The sequence below is a fragment of the Hyla sarda genome, unplaced genomic scaffold (assembly GCF_029499605.1).
Source record: "Hyla sarda isolate aHylSar1 unplaced genomic scaffold, aHylSar1.hap1 scaffold_360, whole genome shotgun sequence".
NCBI classification, from domain to species: domain Eukaryota; kingdom Metazoa; phylum Chordata; class Amphibia; order Anura; family Hylidae; genus Hyla; species Hyla sarda.
In genome coordinates this window covers 219,166-235,308 of record NW_026610373.1, presented here as the reverse complement: position 1 = coordinate 235,308, position 16,143 = coordinate 219,166, and the positions used below count along the sequence as shown (strand labels likewise).

At 46.7% G+C, this 16,143-nt stretch overlaps 7 non-coding genes and 1 pseudogene across 7 annotated transcripts; all 8 read right to left on the bottom strand.

The window, feature by feature from the left end:
• Nucleotides 1-577: 577 nt before the first annotated feature.
• On the bottom strand, nt 578-768 carry LOC130331929 (U2 spliceosomal RNA). Its single transcript, XR_008874713.1, has one exon. It is a non-coding gene; the product is annotated as a U2 spliceosomal RNA (small nuclear RNA).
• Nucleotides 769-2,869: 2,101 nt separating this feature from the next.
• Nucleotides 2,870-3,060, bottom strand: LOC130331928 (U2 spliceosomal RNA). Its single transcript, XR_008874712.1, has one exon. It is a non-coding gene; the product is annotated as a U2 spliceosomal RNA (small nuclear RNA).
• Nucleotides 3,061-5,154: 2,094 nt separating this feature from the next.
• LOC130331927 (U2 spliceosomal RNA) lies at nt 5,155-5,345 on the bottom strand. Its single transcript, XR_008874711.1, has one exon. It is a non-coding gene; the product is annotated as a U2 spliceosomal RNA (small nuclear RNA).
• Nucleotides 5,346-7,443: 2,098 nt separating this feature from the next.
• LOC130331926 (U2 spliceosomal RNA) lies at nt 7,444-7,634 on the bottom strand. Its single transcript, XR_008874710.1, has one exon. It is a non-coding gene; the product is annotated as a U2 spliceosomal RNA (small nuclear RNA).
• A 2,087-nt stretch (nt 7,635-9,721) lies between these two features.
• On the bottom strand, nt 9,722-9,912 carry LOC130331925 (U2 spliceosomal RNA). The gene has a single exon (XR_008874709.1). It is a non-coding gene; the product is annotated as a U2 spliceosomal RNA (small nuclear RNA).
• Nucleotides 9,913-12,014: 2,102 nt separating this feature from the next.
• LOC130331965 (U2 spliceosomal RNA) lies at nt 12,015-12,197 on the bottom strand. The gene has a single exon (XR_008874745.1). It is a non-coding gene; the product is annotated as a U2 spliceosomal RNA (small nuclear RNA).
• A 692-nt stretch (nt 12,198-12,889) lies between these two features.
• LOC130331986 (U2 spliceosomal RNA) lies at nt 12,890-13,049 on the bottom strand (annotated as a pseudogene).
• Nucleotides 13,050-15,147: 2,098 nt separating this feature from the next.
• On the bottom strand, nt 15,148-15,338 carry LOC130331924 (U2 spliceosomal RNA). The gene has a single exon (XR_008874708.1). It is a non-coding gene; the product is annotated as a U2 spliceosomal RNA (small nuclear RNA).
• Between the last annotated feature and the right edge of the window lie 805 nt (nt 15,339-16,143).

Genomic DNA, 16,143 nt, shown 5'->3' with positions numbered 1-16,143 from the left:
ATGGCTGGAAGCATTTGTCTTTGCCTTTGCAATACCACAGAAGCAATGCATGGTCAATGTACAGCAATGACACACCTGTGTGAACAGCCAGGAGACCCCCCCCCCCCCATGTTATGTTACATAGTTACATAGTTAGTACGGTCGAAAAAAGACATATGTCCATCACGTTCAACCAGGGAATTAAGGGGTAGGGGTGTGGCGCGATATTGGGGAAGGGATGAGATTTTATATTTCTTCATAAGCATTAATCTTATTTTGTCAATTAGGAACATTCAGCACCCACCCGCTATCAAGGCAGCTGCCTATCATGTCATGCCCTACCTGCACAGGTGTGCTGGCTACTCAAATGATCCAATTAAGGAGGCCATTTAGTCAGCAGCAGCAGAAGTCCTGTGCCTGGACGCTCCAACAGGGGCCAGACACAAGCAGAAGCAGAAGCAGCAGAAGCAGCAGCAGCACCACCTTTTGTTTTTTGGCTGCAGCAGCAGCAGCAGCAAGGCCCACAGGGCTGGCTAGCTGGCTAGCCAGCAAGCAGGTAGCAATGAAAGTAGGAATCTTTCTTTTTAACCCTGTAAGGGGGTGGTGCACTGTACCCGAAGATACTGCCATATCGGGTCAATGCATAGGGCGACGGAAGCAAGCTTCGAAATCGGCCCCCGTTCTCAAAAATCCATTTAATATATGGTCCCCAGATAGGGGACGTATCAGATATTAAACTGATAAGAACAGATACTACACTTGATCTTAGCCAAAAGGCCGAGAAGCGATAACCGTGAAAGGGGCGGGCCCAACAAGGTCCCCTTCATGGGCACTATCACTGCTTGCTGTCAGGGAGGCTGCCAGACAATTTTCCATGCACACTCTGGGCTGGGGGGCAGTCAACCACCAGTACACACAGCAGAACCTAAACCCATACCATTATTGCTAAGCAGCAAGACAGGGGCCCATTGCACTCCCACGGGGCCTTTTTAAATGCAATCCATAACCCGGATTTGCCAGGAACCCTTCTTACTCCTCCTACTTGCATGTGACACTGGGCTTAGGATCTGCATAGGAAACACACACACAAGCACACACCTACCTTTGTTGCCTGCAGATGCCTCCTTGGCTGTCCCCAAACGGTATCAAACCAACACCCACGGGAAGCTGTAAGCATAGAGGACATGCCTGCACCCCATTGGACTTACCTGTGTGGGTTAAATCCGGGTTATTTGACAACCTATGGCGGTGATGGTTCTGCTCAGGCAGAGCAGTGCTGATGCTCCTCATAAAGCTGTCGCTGCTGTGAAGGTTCTAGGTGACATCACAAATCCCTTTGGTTACATACACAACAAAGCTGGGTTGTTGTTGTTTACACTCTGCAAGGCCTGTGGAAGTGAGTGACATCATAGCACTGTAGTTCTGAGGGTTCAAGATGGATGCAACAATCTCCTGTTGCTTCTATGAAGGCCGTAATAGACGACATCACCAAACAGCTCCATAGTCACATACACAGCAAAGGAGAGATGTTGTTTACACCTAGTGATGTCAGTGGTATTGAGTGACATCACAGCACAGTGCTAAGGCTCCTGGGCCTGGACACAGCAGCGGCTGCAATATCTCAACGGAGAATACGTTTATATCTATGTGTGTGTGTGCGCATATATATATATATATATATATATATATATATATATATATATATATATATATTTCTCCGCCGAAATCACTTTTAAACCCATTTCCACCTTTTTTCCCTTCTCTTCCTCTTACTTTTTTTTCACGTTTTTTTACGTTTTTCTCCTTTTCGCCTCTTTTCTGGGCGTATTATTCTTCTTTTTCTTCTTTTTTTTCGTCTAATGCATACCCCATCAGTGCAGCAATGCTTATTCAATACCGCCAGCAGATGGAGACACTGGGGGATAATTTTCTAAGGATTTATACTGATTTTTCCTGTCTGAATTTGTCGCACAGAAAGTTGCAGGCCAAATATGTGTGACATTTCTGCGACTTTAGCTTCTAGAGCATTTTTACAACATTATACATAGGTGCTGAATACATAAAAAGCGACTGTTCAGCGACAGACAAGTCGCATCGGCTGAAAGTAGGCCAGAATGTCAGTCCATGTTGGAGCAGGTTTAGATACAGTCTAAAGCATAGATCTCAAAGTCTGTGCACAGAATTTAGCAAGGGCCTCGCACCTTCTGATGCATCAGGTAGGTGCACAATAGCATAGCCTAACCCTCTGTACTTTGGTCTATATTGATGCGGGACATAGACAGCCAGCTGATGACCAATCCATTAGTGCAATGGATGGCTGGAAGCATTTGTCTTTGCCTTTGCAATACCACAGAAGCAATGCATGGTCAATGTACAGCAATGACACACCTGTGTGAACAGCCAGGAGACCCCCCCCCCCCCATGTTATGTTACATAGTTACATAGTTAGTACGGTCGAAAAAAGACATATGTCCATCACGTTCAACCAGGGAATTAAGGGGTAGGGGTGTGGCGCGATATTGGGGAAGGGATGAGATTTTATATTTCTTCATAAGCATTAATCTTATTTTGTCAATTAGGAACATTCAGCACCCACCCGCTATCAAGGCAGCTGCCTATCATGTCATGCCCTACCTGCACAGGTGTGCTGGCTACTCAAATGATCCAATTAAGGAGGCCATTTAGTCAGCAGCAGCAGAAGTCCTGTGCCTGGACGCTCCAACAGGGGCCAGACACAAGCAGAAGCAGAAGCAGCAGAAGCAGCAGCAGCACCACCTTTTGTTTTTTGGCTGCAGCAGCAGCAGCAGCAAGGCCCACAGGGCTGGCTAGCTGGCTAGCCAGCAAGCAGGTAGCAATGAAAGTAGGAATCTTTCTTTTTAACCCTGTAAGGGGGTGGTGCACTGTACCCGAAGATACTGCCATATCGGGTCAATGCATAGGGCGACGGAAGCAAGCTTCGAAATCGGCCCCCGTTCTCAAAAATCCATTTAATATATGGTCCCCAGATAGGGGACGTATCAGATATTAAACTGATAAGAACAGATACTACACTTGATCTTAGCCAAAAGGCCGAGAAGCGATAACCGTGAAAGGGGCGGGCCCAACAAGGTCCCCTTCATGGGCACTATCACTGCTTGCTGTCAGGGAGGCTGCCAGACAATTTTCCATGCACACTCTGGGCTGGGGGGCAGTCAACCACCAGTACACACAGCAGAACCTAAACCCATACCATTATTGCTAAGCAGCAAGACAGGGGCCCATTGCACTCCCACGGGGCCTTTTTAAATGCAATCCATAACCCGGATTTGCCAGGAACCCTTCTTACTCCTCCTACTTGCATGTGACACTGGGCTTAGGATCTGCATAGGAAACACACACACAAGCACACACCTACCTTTGTTGCCTGCAGATGCCTCCTTGGCTGTCCCCAAACGGTATCAAACCAACACCCACGGGAAGCTGTAAGCATAGAGGACATGCCTGCACCCCATTGGACTTACCTGTGTGGGTTAAATCCGGGTTATTTGACAACCTATGGCGGTGATGGTTCTGCTCAGGCAGAGCAGTGCTGATGCTCCTCATAAAGCTGTCGCTGCTGTGAAGGTTCTAGGTGACATCACAAATCCCTTTGGTTACATACACAACAAAGCTGGGTTGTTGTTGTTTACACTCTGCAAGGCCTGTGGAAGTGAGTGACATCATAGCACTGTAGTTCTGAGGGTTCAAGATGGATGCAACAATCTCCTGTTGCTTCTATGAAGGCCGTAATAGACGACATCACCAAACAGCTCCATAGTCACATACACAGCAAAGGAGAGATGTTGTTTACACCTAGTGATGTCAGTGGTATTGAGTGACATCACAGCACAGTGCTAAGGCTCCTGGGCCTGGACACAGCAGCGGCTGCAATATCTCAACGGAGAATACGTTTATATCTATGTGTGTGTGTGCGCATATATATATATATATATATATATATATATATATATATATATATATTCTCCGCCGAAATCACTTTTAAACCCATTTCCACCTTTTTTTCCCTTCTCTTCCTCTTACTTTTTTTTCACGTTTTTTTACGTTTTTCTCCTTTTCGCCTCTTTTCTGGGCGTATTATTCTTCTTTTTCTTCTTTTTTTTCGTCTAATGCATACCCCATCAGTGCAGCAATGCTTATTCAATACCGCCAGCAGATGGAGACACTGGGAGATAATTTTCTAAGGATTTATACTGATTTTTCCTGTCTGAATTTGTCGCACAGAAAGTTGCAGGCCAAATATGTGTGACATTTCTGCGACTTTAGCTTCTAGAGCATTTTTACAACATTATACATAGGTGCTGAATACATAAAAAGCGACTGTTCAGCGACAGACAAGTCGCATCGGCTGAAAGTAGGCCAGAATGTCAGTCCATGTTGGAGCAGGTTTAGATACAGTCTAAAGCATAGATCTCAAAGTCTGTGCACAGAATTTAGCAAGGGCCTCGCACCTTCTGATGCATCAGGTAGGTGCACAATAGCATAGCCTAACCCTCTGTACTTTGGTCTATATTGATGCGGGACATAGACAGCCAGCTGATGACCAATCCATTAGTGCAATGGATGGCTGGAAGCATTTGTCTTTGCCTTTGCAATACCACAGAAGCAATGCATGGTCAATGTACAGCAATGACACACCTGTGTGAACAGCCAGGAGACCCCCCCCCCCCATGTTATGTTACATAGTTACATAGTTAGTACGGTCGAAAAAAGACATATGTCCATCACGTTCAACCAGGGAATTAAGGGGTAGGGGTGTGGCGCGATATTGGGGAAGGGATGAGATTTTATATTTCTTCATAAGCATTAATCTTATTTTGTCAATTAGGAACATTCAGCACCCACCCGCTATCAAGGCAGCTGCCTATCATGTCATGCCCTACCTGCACAGGTGTGCTGGCTACTCAAATGATCCAATTAAGGAGGCCATTTAGTCAGCAGCAGCAGAAGTCCTGTGCCTGGACGCTCCAACAGGGGCCAGACACAAGCAGAAGCAGAAGCAGCAGAAGCAGCAGCAGCACCACCTTTTGTTTTTTGGCTGCAGCAGCAGCAGCAGCAAGGCCCACAGGGCTGGCTAGCTGGCTAGCCAGCAAGCAGGTAGCAATGAAAGTAGGAATCTTTCTTTTTAACCCTGTAAGGGGGTGGTGCACTGTACCCGAAGATACTGCCATATCGGGTCAATGCATAGGGCGACGGAAGCAAGCTTCGAAATCGGCCCCCGTTCTCAAAAATCCATTTAATATATGGTCCCCAGATAGGGGACGTATCAGATATTAAACTGATAAGAACAGATACTACACTTGATCTTAGCCAAAAGGCCGAGAAGCGATAACCGTGAAAGGGGCGGGCCCAACAAGGTCCCCTTCATGGGCACTATCACTGCTTGCTGTCAGGGAGGCTGCCAGACAATTTTCCATGCACACTCTGGGCTGGGGGGCAGTCAACCACCAGTACACACAGCAGAACCTAAACCCATACCATTATTGCTAAGCAGCAAGACAGGGGCCCATTGCACTCCCACGGGGCCTTTTTAAATGCAATCCATAACCCGGATTTGCCAGGAACCCTTCTTACTCCTCCTACTTGCATGTGACACTGGGCTTAGGATCTGCATAGGAAACACACACACAAGCACACACCTACCTTTGTTGCCTGCAGATGCCTCCTTGGCTGTCCCCAAACGGTATCAAACCAACACCCACGGGAAGCTGTAAGCATAGAGGACATGCCTGCACCCCATTGGACTTACCTGTGTGGGTTAAATCCGGGTTATTTGACAACCTATGGCGGTGATGGTTCTGCTCAGGCAGAGCAGTGCTGATGCTCCTCATAAAGCTGTCGCTGCTGTGAAGGTTCTAGGTGACATCACAAATCCCTTTGGTTACATACACAACAAAGCTGGGTTGTTGTTGTTTACACTCTGCAAGGCCTGTGGAAGTGAGTGACATCATAGCACTGTAGTTCTGAGGGTTCAAGATGGATGCAACAATCTCCTGTTGCTTCTATGAAGGCCGTAATAGACGACATCACCAAACAGCTCCATAGTCACATACACAGCAAAGGAGAGATGTTGTTTACACCTAGTGATGTCAGTGGTATTGAGTGACATCACAGCACAGTGCTAAGGCTCCTGGGCCTGGACACAACAGCGGCTGCAATATCTCAACGGAGAATACGTTTATATCTATGTGTGTGTGTGCGCATATATATATATATATATATATATATATATATATATATATATATATTTCTCCGCCGAAATCACTTTTAAACCCATTTCCACCTTTTTTTCCCTTCTCTTCCTCTTACTTTTTTTTCACGTTTTTTTACGTTTTTCTCCTTTTCGCCTCTTTTCTGGGCGTATTATTCTTCTTTTTCTTCTTTTTTTTCGTCTAATGCATACCCCATCAGTGCAGCAATGCTTATTCAATACCGCCAGCAGATGGAGACACTGGGGGATAATTTTCTAAGGATTTATACTGATTTTTCCTGTCTGAATTTGTCGCACAGAAAGTTGCAGGCCAAATATGTGTGACATTTCTGCGACTTTAGCTTCTAGAGCATTTTTACAACATTATACATAGGTGCTGAATACATAAAAAGCGACTGTTCAGCGACAGACAAGTCGCATCGGCTGAAAGTAGGCCAGAATGTCAGTCCATGTTGGAGCAGGTTTAGATACAGTCTAAAGCATAGATCTCAAAGTCTGTGCACAGAATTTAGCAAGGGCCTCGCACCTTCTGATGCATCAGGTAGGTGCACAATAGCATAGCCTAACCCTCTGTACTTTGGTCTATATTGATGCGGGACATAGACAGCCAGCTGATGACCAATCCATTAGTGCAATGGATGGCTGGAAGCATTTGTCTTTGCCTTTGCAATACCACAGAAGCAATGCATGGTCAATGTACAGCAATGACACACCTGTGTGAACAGCCAGGAGACCCCCCCCCCCCCCCATGTTATGTTACATAGTTACATAGTTAGTACGGTCGAAAAAAGACATATGTCCATCACGTTCAACCAGGGAATTAAGGGGTAGGGGTGTGGCGCGATATTGGGGAAGGGATGAGATTTTATATTTCTTCATAAGCATTAATCTTATTTTGTCAATTAGGAACATTCAGCACCCACCCGCTATCAAGGCAGCTGCCTATCATGTCATGCCCTACCTGCACAGGTGTGCTGGCTACTCAAATGATCCAATTAAGGAGGCCATTTAGTCAGCAGCAGCAGAAGTCCTGTGCCTGGACGCTCCAACAGGGGCCAGACACAAGCAGAAGCAGAAGCAGCAGAAGCAGCAGCAGCACCACCTTTTGTTTTTTGGCTGCAGCAGCAGCAGCAGCAAGGCCCACAGGGCTGGCTAGCTGGCTAGCCAGCAAGCAGGTAGCAATGAAAGTAGGAATCTTTCTTTTTAACCCTGTAAGGGGGTGGTGCACTGTACCCGAAGATACTGCCATATCGGGTCAATGCATAGGGCGACGGAAGCAAGCTTCGAAATCGGCCCCCGTTCTCAAAAATCCATTTAATATATGGTCCCCAGATAGGGGACGTATCAGATATTAAACTGATAAGAACAGATACTACACTTGATCTTAGCCAAAAGGCCGAGAAGCGATAACCGTGAAAGGGGCGGGCCCAACAAGGTCCCCTTCATGGGCACTATCACTGCTTGCTGTCAGGGAGGCTGCCAGACAATTTTCCATGCACACTCTGGGCTGGGGGGCAGTCAACCACCAGTACACACAGCAGAACCTAAACCCATACCATTATTGCTAAGCAGCAAGACAGGGGCCCATTGCACTCCCACGGGGCCTTTTTAAATGCAATCCATAACCCGGATTTGCCAGGAACCCTTCTTACTCCTCCTACTTGCATGTGACACTGGGCTTAGGATCTGCATAGGAAACACACACACAAGCACACACCTACCTTTGTTGCCTGCAGATGCCTCCTTGGCTGTCCCCAAACGGTATCAAACCAACACCCACGGGAAGCTGTAAGCATAGAGGACATGCCTGCACCCCATTGGACTTACCTGTGTGGGTTAAATCCGGGTTATTTGACAACCTATGGCGGTGATGGTTCTGCTCAGGCAGAGCAGTGCTGATGCTCCTCATAAAGCTGTCGCTGCTGTGAAGGTTCTAGGTGACATCACAAATCCCTTTGGTTACATACACAACAAAGCTGGGTTGTTGTTGTTTACACTCTGCAAGGCCTGTGGAAGTGAGTGACATCATAGCACTGTAGTTCTGAGGGTTCAAGATGGATGCAACAATCTCCTGTTGCTTCTATGAAGGCCGTAATAGACGACATCACCAAACAGCTCCATAGTCACATACACAGCAAAGGAGAGATGTTGTTTACACCTAGTGATGTCAGTGGTATTGAGTGACATCACAGCACAGTGCTAAGGCTCCTGGGCCTGGACACAGCAGCGGCTGCAATATCTCAACGGAGAATACGTTTATATCTATGTGTGTGTGTGCGCATATATATATATATATATATATATATATATATATATATATATATTTCTCCGCCGAAATCACTTTTAAACCCATTTCCACCTTTTTTTCCCTTCTCTTCCTCTTACTTTTTTTTCACGTTTTTTTACGTTTTTCTCCTTTTCGCCTCTTTTCTGGGCGTATTATTCTTCTTTTTCTTCTTTTTTTTCGTCTAATGCATACCCCATCAGTGCAGCAATGCTTATTCAATACCGCCAGCAGATGGAGACACTGGGGGATAATTTTCTAAGGATTTATACAGATTTTTCCTGTCTGAATTTGTCGCACAGAAAGTTGCAGGCCAAATATGTGTGACATTTCTGCGACTTTAGCTTCTAGAGCATTTTTACAACATTATACATAGGTGCTGAATACATAAAAAGCGACTGTTCAGCGACAGACAAGTCGCATCGGCTGAAAGTAGGCCAGAATGTCAGTCCATGTTGGAGCAGGTTTAGATACAGTCTAAAGCATAGATCTCAAAGTCTGTGCACAGAATTTAGCAAGGGCCTCGCACCTTCTGATGCATCAGGTAGGTGCACAATAGCATAGCCTAACCCTCTGTACTTTGGTCTATATTGATGCGGGAAATAGACAGCCAGCTGATGACCAATCCATTAGTGCAATGGATGGCTGGAAGCATTTGTCTTTGCCTTTGCAATACCACAGAAGCAATGCATGGTCAATGTACAGCAATGACACACCTGTGTGAACAGCCAGGAGACCCCCCCCCCCCATGTTATGTTACATAGTTACATAGTTAGTACGGTCGAAAAAAGACATATGTCCATCACGTTCAACCAGGGAATTAAGGGGTAGGGGTGTGGCGCGATATTGGGGAAGGGATGAGATTTTATATTTCTTCATAAGCATTAATCTTATTTTGTCAATTAGGAACATTCAGCACCCACCCGCTATCAAGGCAGCTGCCTATCATGTCATGCCCTACCTGCACAGGTGTGCTGGCTACTCAAATGATCCAATTAAGGAGGCCATTTAGTCAGCAGCAGCAGAAGTCCTGTGCCTGGACGCTCCAACAGGGGCCAGACACAAGCAGAAGCAGAAGCAGCAGAAGCAGCAGCAGCACCACCTTTTGTTTTTTGGCTGCAGCAGCAGCAAGGCCCACAGGGCTGGCTAGCTGGCTAGCCAGCAAGCAGGTAGCAATGAAAGTAGGAATCTTTCTTTTTAACCCTGTAAGGGGGTGGTGCACTGTACCCGAAGATACTGCCATATCGGGTCAATGCATAGGGCGACGGAAGCAAGCTTCGAAATCGGCCCCCGTTCTCAAAAATCCATTTAATATATGGTCCCCAGATAGGGGACGTATCAGATATTAAACTGATAAGAACAGATACTACACTTGATCTTAGCCAAAAGGCCGAGAAGCGATAACCGTGAAAGGGGCGGGCCCAACAAGGTCCCCTTCATGGGCACTATCACTGCTTGCTGTCAGGGAGGCTGCCAGACAATTTTCCATGCACACTCTGGGCTGGGGGGCAGTCAACCACCAGTACACACAGCAGAACCTAAACCCATACCATTATTGCTAAGCAGCAAGACAGGGGCCCATTGCACTCCCACGGGGCCTTTTTAAATGCAATCCATAACCCGGATTTGCCAGGAACCCTTCTTACTCCTCCTACTTGCATGTGACACTGGGCTTAGGATCTGCATAGGAAACACACACACAAGCACACACCTACCTTTGTTGCCTGCAGATGCCTCCTTGGCTGTCCCCAAACGGTATCAAACCAACACCCACGGGAAGCTGTAAGCATAGAGGACATGCCTGCACCCCATTGGACTTACCTGTGTGGGTTAAATCCGGGTTATTTGACAACCTATGGCGGTGATGGTTCTGCTCAGGCAGAGCAGTGCTGATGCTCCTCATAAAGCTGTCGCTGCTGTGAAGGTTCTAGGTGACATCACAAATCCCTTTGGTTACATACACAACAAAGCTGGGTTGTTGTTGTTTACACTCTGCAAGGCCTGTGGAAGTGAGTGACATCATAGCACTGTAGTTCTGAGGGTTCAAGATGGATGCAACAATCTCCTGTTGCTTCTATGAAGGCCGTAATAGACGACATCACCAAACAGCTCCATAGTCACATACACAGCAAAGGAGAGATGTTGTTTACACCTAGTGATGTCAGTGGTATTGAGTGACATCACAGCACAGTGCTAAGGCTCCTGGGCCTGGACACAGCAGCGGCTGCAATATCTCAACGGAGAATACGTTTATATCTATGTGTGTGTGTGCGCATATATATATATATATATATATATATATATATATATATATATATATATATATTTCTCCGCCGAAATCACTTTTAAACCCATTTCCACCTTTTTTTCCCTTCTCTTCCTCTTACTTTTTTTTCACGTTTTTTTACGTTTTTCTCCTTTTCGCCTCTTTTCTGGGCGTATTATTCTTCTTTTTCTTCTTTTTTTTTGTCTAATGCATACCCCATCAGTGCAGCAATGCTTATTCAATACCGCCAGCAGATGGAGACACTGGGGGATAATTTTCTAAGGATTTATACTGATTTTTCCTGTCTGAATTTGTCGCACAGAAAGTTGCAGGCCAAATATGTGTGACATTTCTGCGACTTTAGCTTCTAGAGCATTTTTACAACATTATACATAGGTGCTGAATACATAAAAAGCGACTGTTCAGCGACAGACAAGTCGCATCGGCTGAAAGTAGGCCAGAATGTCAGTCCATGTTGGAGCAGGTTTAGATACAGTCTAAAGCATAGATCTCAAAGTCTGTGCACAGAATTTAGCAAGGGCCTCGCACCTTCTGATGCATCAGGTAGGTGCACAATAGCATAGCCTAACCCTCTGTACTTTGGTCTATATTGATGCGGGACATAGACAGCCAGCTGATGACCAATCCATTAGTGCAATGGATGGCTGGAAGCATTTGTCTTTGCCTTTGCAATACCACAGAAGCAATGCATGGTCAATGTACAGCAATGACACACCTGTGTGAACAGCCAGGAGACCCCCCCCCCCCCATGTTATGTTACATAGTTACATAGTTAGTACGGTCGAAAAAAGACATATGTCCATCACGTTCAACCAGGGAATTAAGGGGTAGGGGTGTGGCGCGATATTGGGGAAGGGATGAGATTTTATATTTCTTCATAAGCATTAATCTTATTTTGTCAATTAGGAACATTCAGCACCCACCCGCTATCAAGGCAGCTGCCTATCATGTCATGCCCTACCTGCACAGGTGTGCTGGCTACTCAAATGATCCAATTAAGGAGGCCATTTAGTCAGCAGCAGCAGAAGTCCTGTGCCTGGACGCTCCAACAGGGGCCAGACACAAGCAGAAGCAGAAGCAGCAGAAGCAGCAGCAGCACCACCTTTTGTTTTTTGGCTGCAGCAGCAGCAGCAGCAAGGCCCACAGGGCTGGCTAGCTGGCTAGCCAGCAAGCAGGTAGCAATGAAAGTAGGAATCTTTCTTTTTAACCCTGTAAGGGGGTGGTGCACTGTACCCGAAGATACTGCCATATCGGGTCAATGCATAGGGCGACGGAAGCAAGCTTCGAAATCGGCCCCCGTTCTCAAAAATCCATTTAATATATGGTCCCCAGATAGGGGACGTATCAGATATTAAACTGATAAGAACAGATTTTTTTTTTTTTTTTTATCTAAAGCCGAGGAACGTGCTTTCGATTCACCCAAAGTGCAAGAAAAAGTGCAAACGTGTTACACTAAAAAAACGTGCACAAAGGATGCGGTCTATCGCAAGCCCTTCTCCGATAGGAGAGAGGCCCCCCAACAAACCTTACCCTTCGCCTCCGGACCAAAAGGTACCTGCGAGGTTCCAGGTTCGATGTCCCTTTTCGCCGAAGCTACTAGGAGACCACAAATGCTCCCGGCATCCCCCTTGGCGTTAGCCAAGGTATCTGCCCGCAGAGCCGATTACGGTAGGTACCCTGCGAAGCAGGAGTACCCGGGGTGTTTGCAGGGAGGTGCGGAACCTAATGGCCACACACACCTCCCCTAGACCGCCAGGAGGGACACCCAGAAGGGCTACCGCATCCTGACAAATCCTGTGAACACACAACACGCAAAAAGTGACACAGTGAGACAAAAAATAAATAAATAAGTGAATGTGTGCAGATATACTGCCCGGACATCCGGCCGGATCTATAAAAATTTCTCTGATCCTAGCCAGAAGGCCGGGAATCAAGAGGTGAGTGCCACAAGGTGAAGAGATTATGGTGCCCGTGCTTCAACTCAGTGAGCCTATTCTCCCAGTGAGTTTCGGCACCTCGGGGTCACCACTCCCCGAGGCACAAAAGTACCTCGGCTCTAGACCCTCTCAGCCTCATGGCGAGACCCGGAGGGAACAGGTCACATCGGGGCAGCCGTCGAGCTGATTCCTCAGAACCAGCCCCGGAAAGCCCTGGTACACCTGCATCCTCCATGCAGCACCCATCCCCACCAGCATGAAAACTGATAAGAACAGATACTACACTTGATCTTAGCCAAAAGGCCGAGAAGCGATAACCGTGAAAGGGGCGGGCCCAACAAGGTCCCCTTCATGGGCACTATCACTGCTTGCTGTCAGGGAGGCTGCCAGACAATTTTCCATGCACACTCTGGGCTGGGGGGCAGTCAACCACCAGTACACACAGCAGAACCTAAACCCATACCATTATTGCTAAGCAGCAAGACAGGGGCCCATTGCACTCCCACGGGGCCTTTTTAAATGCAATCCATAACCCGGATTTGCCAGGAACCCTTCTTACTCCTCCTACTTGCATGTGACACTGGGCTTAGGATCTGCATAGGAAACACACACACAAGCACACACCTACCTTTGTTGCCTGCAGATGCCTCCTTGGCTGTCCCCAAACGGTATCAAACCAACACCCACGGGAAGCTGTAAGCATAGAGGACATGTCCCATTGGACTTACCTGTGTGGGTTAAATCCGGGTTATTTGACAACCTATGGCGGTGATGGTTCTGCTCAGGCAGAGCAGTGCTGATGCTCCTTCATAAAGCTGTCGCTGCTGTGAAGGTTCTAGGTGACATCACAAATCCCTTTGGTTACATACACAACAAAGCTGGGTTGTTGTTGTTTACACTCTGCAAGGCCTGTGGAAGTGAGTGACATCATAGCACTGTAGTTCTGAGGGTTCAAGATGGATGCAACAATCTCCTGTTGCTTCTATGAAGGCCGTAATAGACGACATCACCAAACAGCTCCATAGTCACATACACAGCAAAGGAGAGATGTTGTTTACACCTAGTGATGTCAGTGGTATTGAGTGACATCACAGCACAGTGCTAAGGCTCCTGGCCTGGACACAGCAGCGGCTGCAATATCTCAACGGAGAATACGTTTATATCTATGTGTGTGTGTGCGCATATATATATATATTATATATATATATATATATATATATATATATATTTTCTCCGCCGAAATCACTTTTTAAACCCATTTCCACCTTTTTTTCCCTTCTCTTCCTCTTACTTTTTTTTCACGTGTTTTTTTACGTTTTTTCTCCTTTTCGCCTCTTTTCTGGGCGTATTATTCTTCTTTTTCTTCTTTTTTTTCGTCTAATGCATACCCCATCAGTGCAGCAATGCTTATTCAATACCGCCAGCAGATGGAGACACTGGGGGATAATTTTCTAAGGATTTATACTGATTTTTCCTGTCTGAATTTGTCGCACAGAAAGTTGCAGGCCAAATATGTGTGACATTTCTGCGACTTTAGCTTCTAGAGCATTTTTAACAACATTATACATAGGTGCTGAATACATAAAAAGCGACTGTTCAGCGACAGACAAGTCGCATCGGGCTGAAAGTAGGCCAGAATGTCAGTCCATGTTGGAGCAGGTTTAGATACAGTCTAAAGCATAGATCTCAAAGTCTGTGCACAGAATTTAGCAAGGGCCTCGCACCTTCTGATGCATCAGGTAGGTGCACAATAGCATAGCCTAACCCTCTGTACTTTGGTCTATATTGATGCGGGACATAGACAGCCAGCTGATGACCAATCCATTAGTGCAATGGATGGCTGGAAGCATTTGTCTTTGCCTTTGCAATACCACAGAAGCAATGCATGGTCAATGTACAGCAATGACACACCTGTGTGAACAGCCAGGAGACCCCCCCCCCCCCATGTTATGTTACATAGTTACATAGTTAGTACGGTCGAAAAAAGACATATGTCCATCACGTTCAACCAGGGAATTAAGGGGTAGGGGTGTGGCGCGATATTGGGGAAGGGATGAGATTTTATATTTCTTCATAAGCATTAATCTTATTTTGTTAATTAGGAACATTCAGCACCCACCCGCTATCAAGGCAGCTGCCTATCATGTCATGCCCTACCTGCACAGGTGTGCTGGCTACTCAAATGATCCAATTAAGGAGGCCATTTAGTCAGCAGCAGCAGAAGTCCTGTGCCTGGACGCTCCAACAGGGGCCAGACACAAGCAGAAGCAGAAGCAGCAGAAGCAGCAGCAGCACCACCTTTTGTTTTTTGGCTGCAGCAGCAGCAGCAGCAAGGCCCACAGGGCTGGCTAGCTGGCTAGCCAGCAAGCAGGTAGCAATGAAAGTAGGAATCTTTCTTTTTAACCCTGTAAGGGGGTGGTGCACTGTACCCGAAGATACTGCCATATCGGGTCAATGCATAGGGCGACGGAAGCAAGCTTCGAAATCGGCCCCCGTTCTCAAAAATCCATTTAATATATGGTCCCCAGATAGGGGACGTATCAGATATTAAACTGATAAGAACAGATACTACACTTGATCTTAGCCAAAAGGCCGAGAAGCGATAACCGTGAAAGGGGCGGGCCCAACAAGGTCCCCCTTCATGGGCACTATCACTGCTTGCTGTCAGGGAGGCTGCCAGACAATTTTCCATGCACACTCTGGGCTGGGGGGCAGTCAACCACCAGTACACACAGCAGAACCTAAACCCATACCATTATTGCTAAGCAGCAAGACAGGGGCCCATTGCACTCCCACGGGGCCTTTTTAAATGCAATCCATAACCCGGATTTGCCAGGAACCCTTCTTACTCCTCCTACTTGCATGTGACACTGGGCTTAGGATCTGCATAGGAAACACACACACAAGCACACACCTACCTTTGTTGCCTGCAGATGCCTCCTTGGCTGTCCCCAAACGGTATCAAACCAACACCCACGGGAAGCTGTAAGCATAGAGGACATGCCTGCACCCCATTGGACTTACCTGTGTGGGTTAAATCCGGGTTATTTGACAACCTATGGCGGTGATGGTTCTGCTCAGGCAGAGCAGTGCTGATGCTCCTCATAAAGCTGTCGCTGCTGTGAAGGTTCTAGGTGACATCACAAATCCCTTTGGTTACATACACAACAAAGCTGGGTTGTTGTTGTTTACACTCTGCAAGGCCTGTGGAAGTGAGTGACATCATAGCACTGTAGTTCTGAGGGTTCAAGATGGATGCAACAATCTCCTGTTGCTTCTATGAAGGCCGTAATAGACGACATCACCAAACAGCTCCATAGTCACATACACAGCAAAGGAGAGATGTTGTTTACACCTAGTGATGTCAGTGGTATTGAGTGACATCACAGCACAGTGCTAAGGCTCCTGG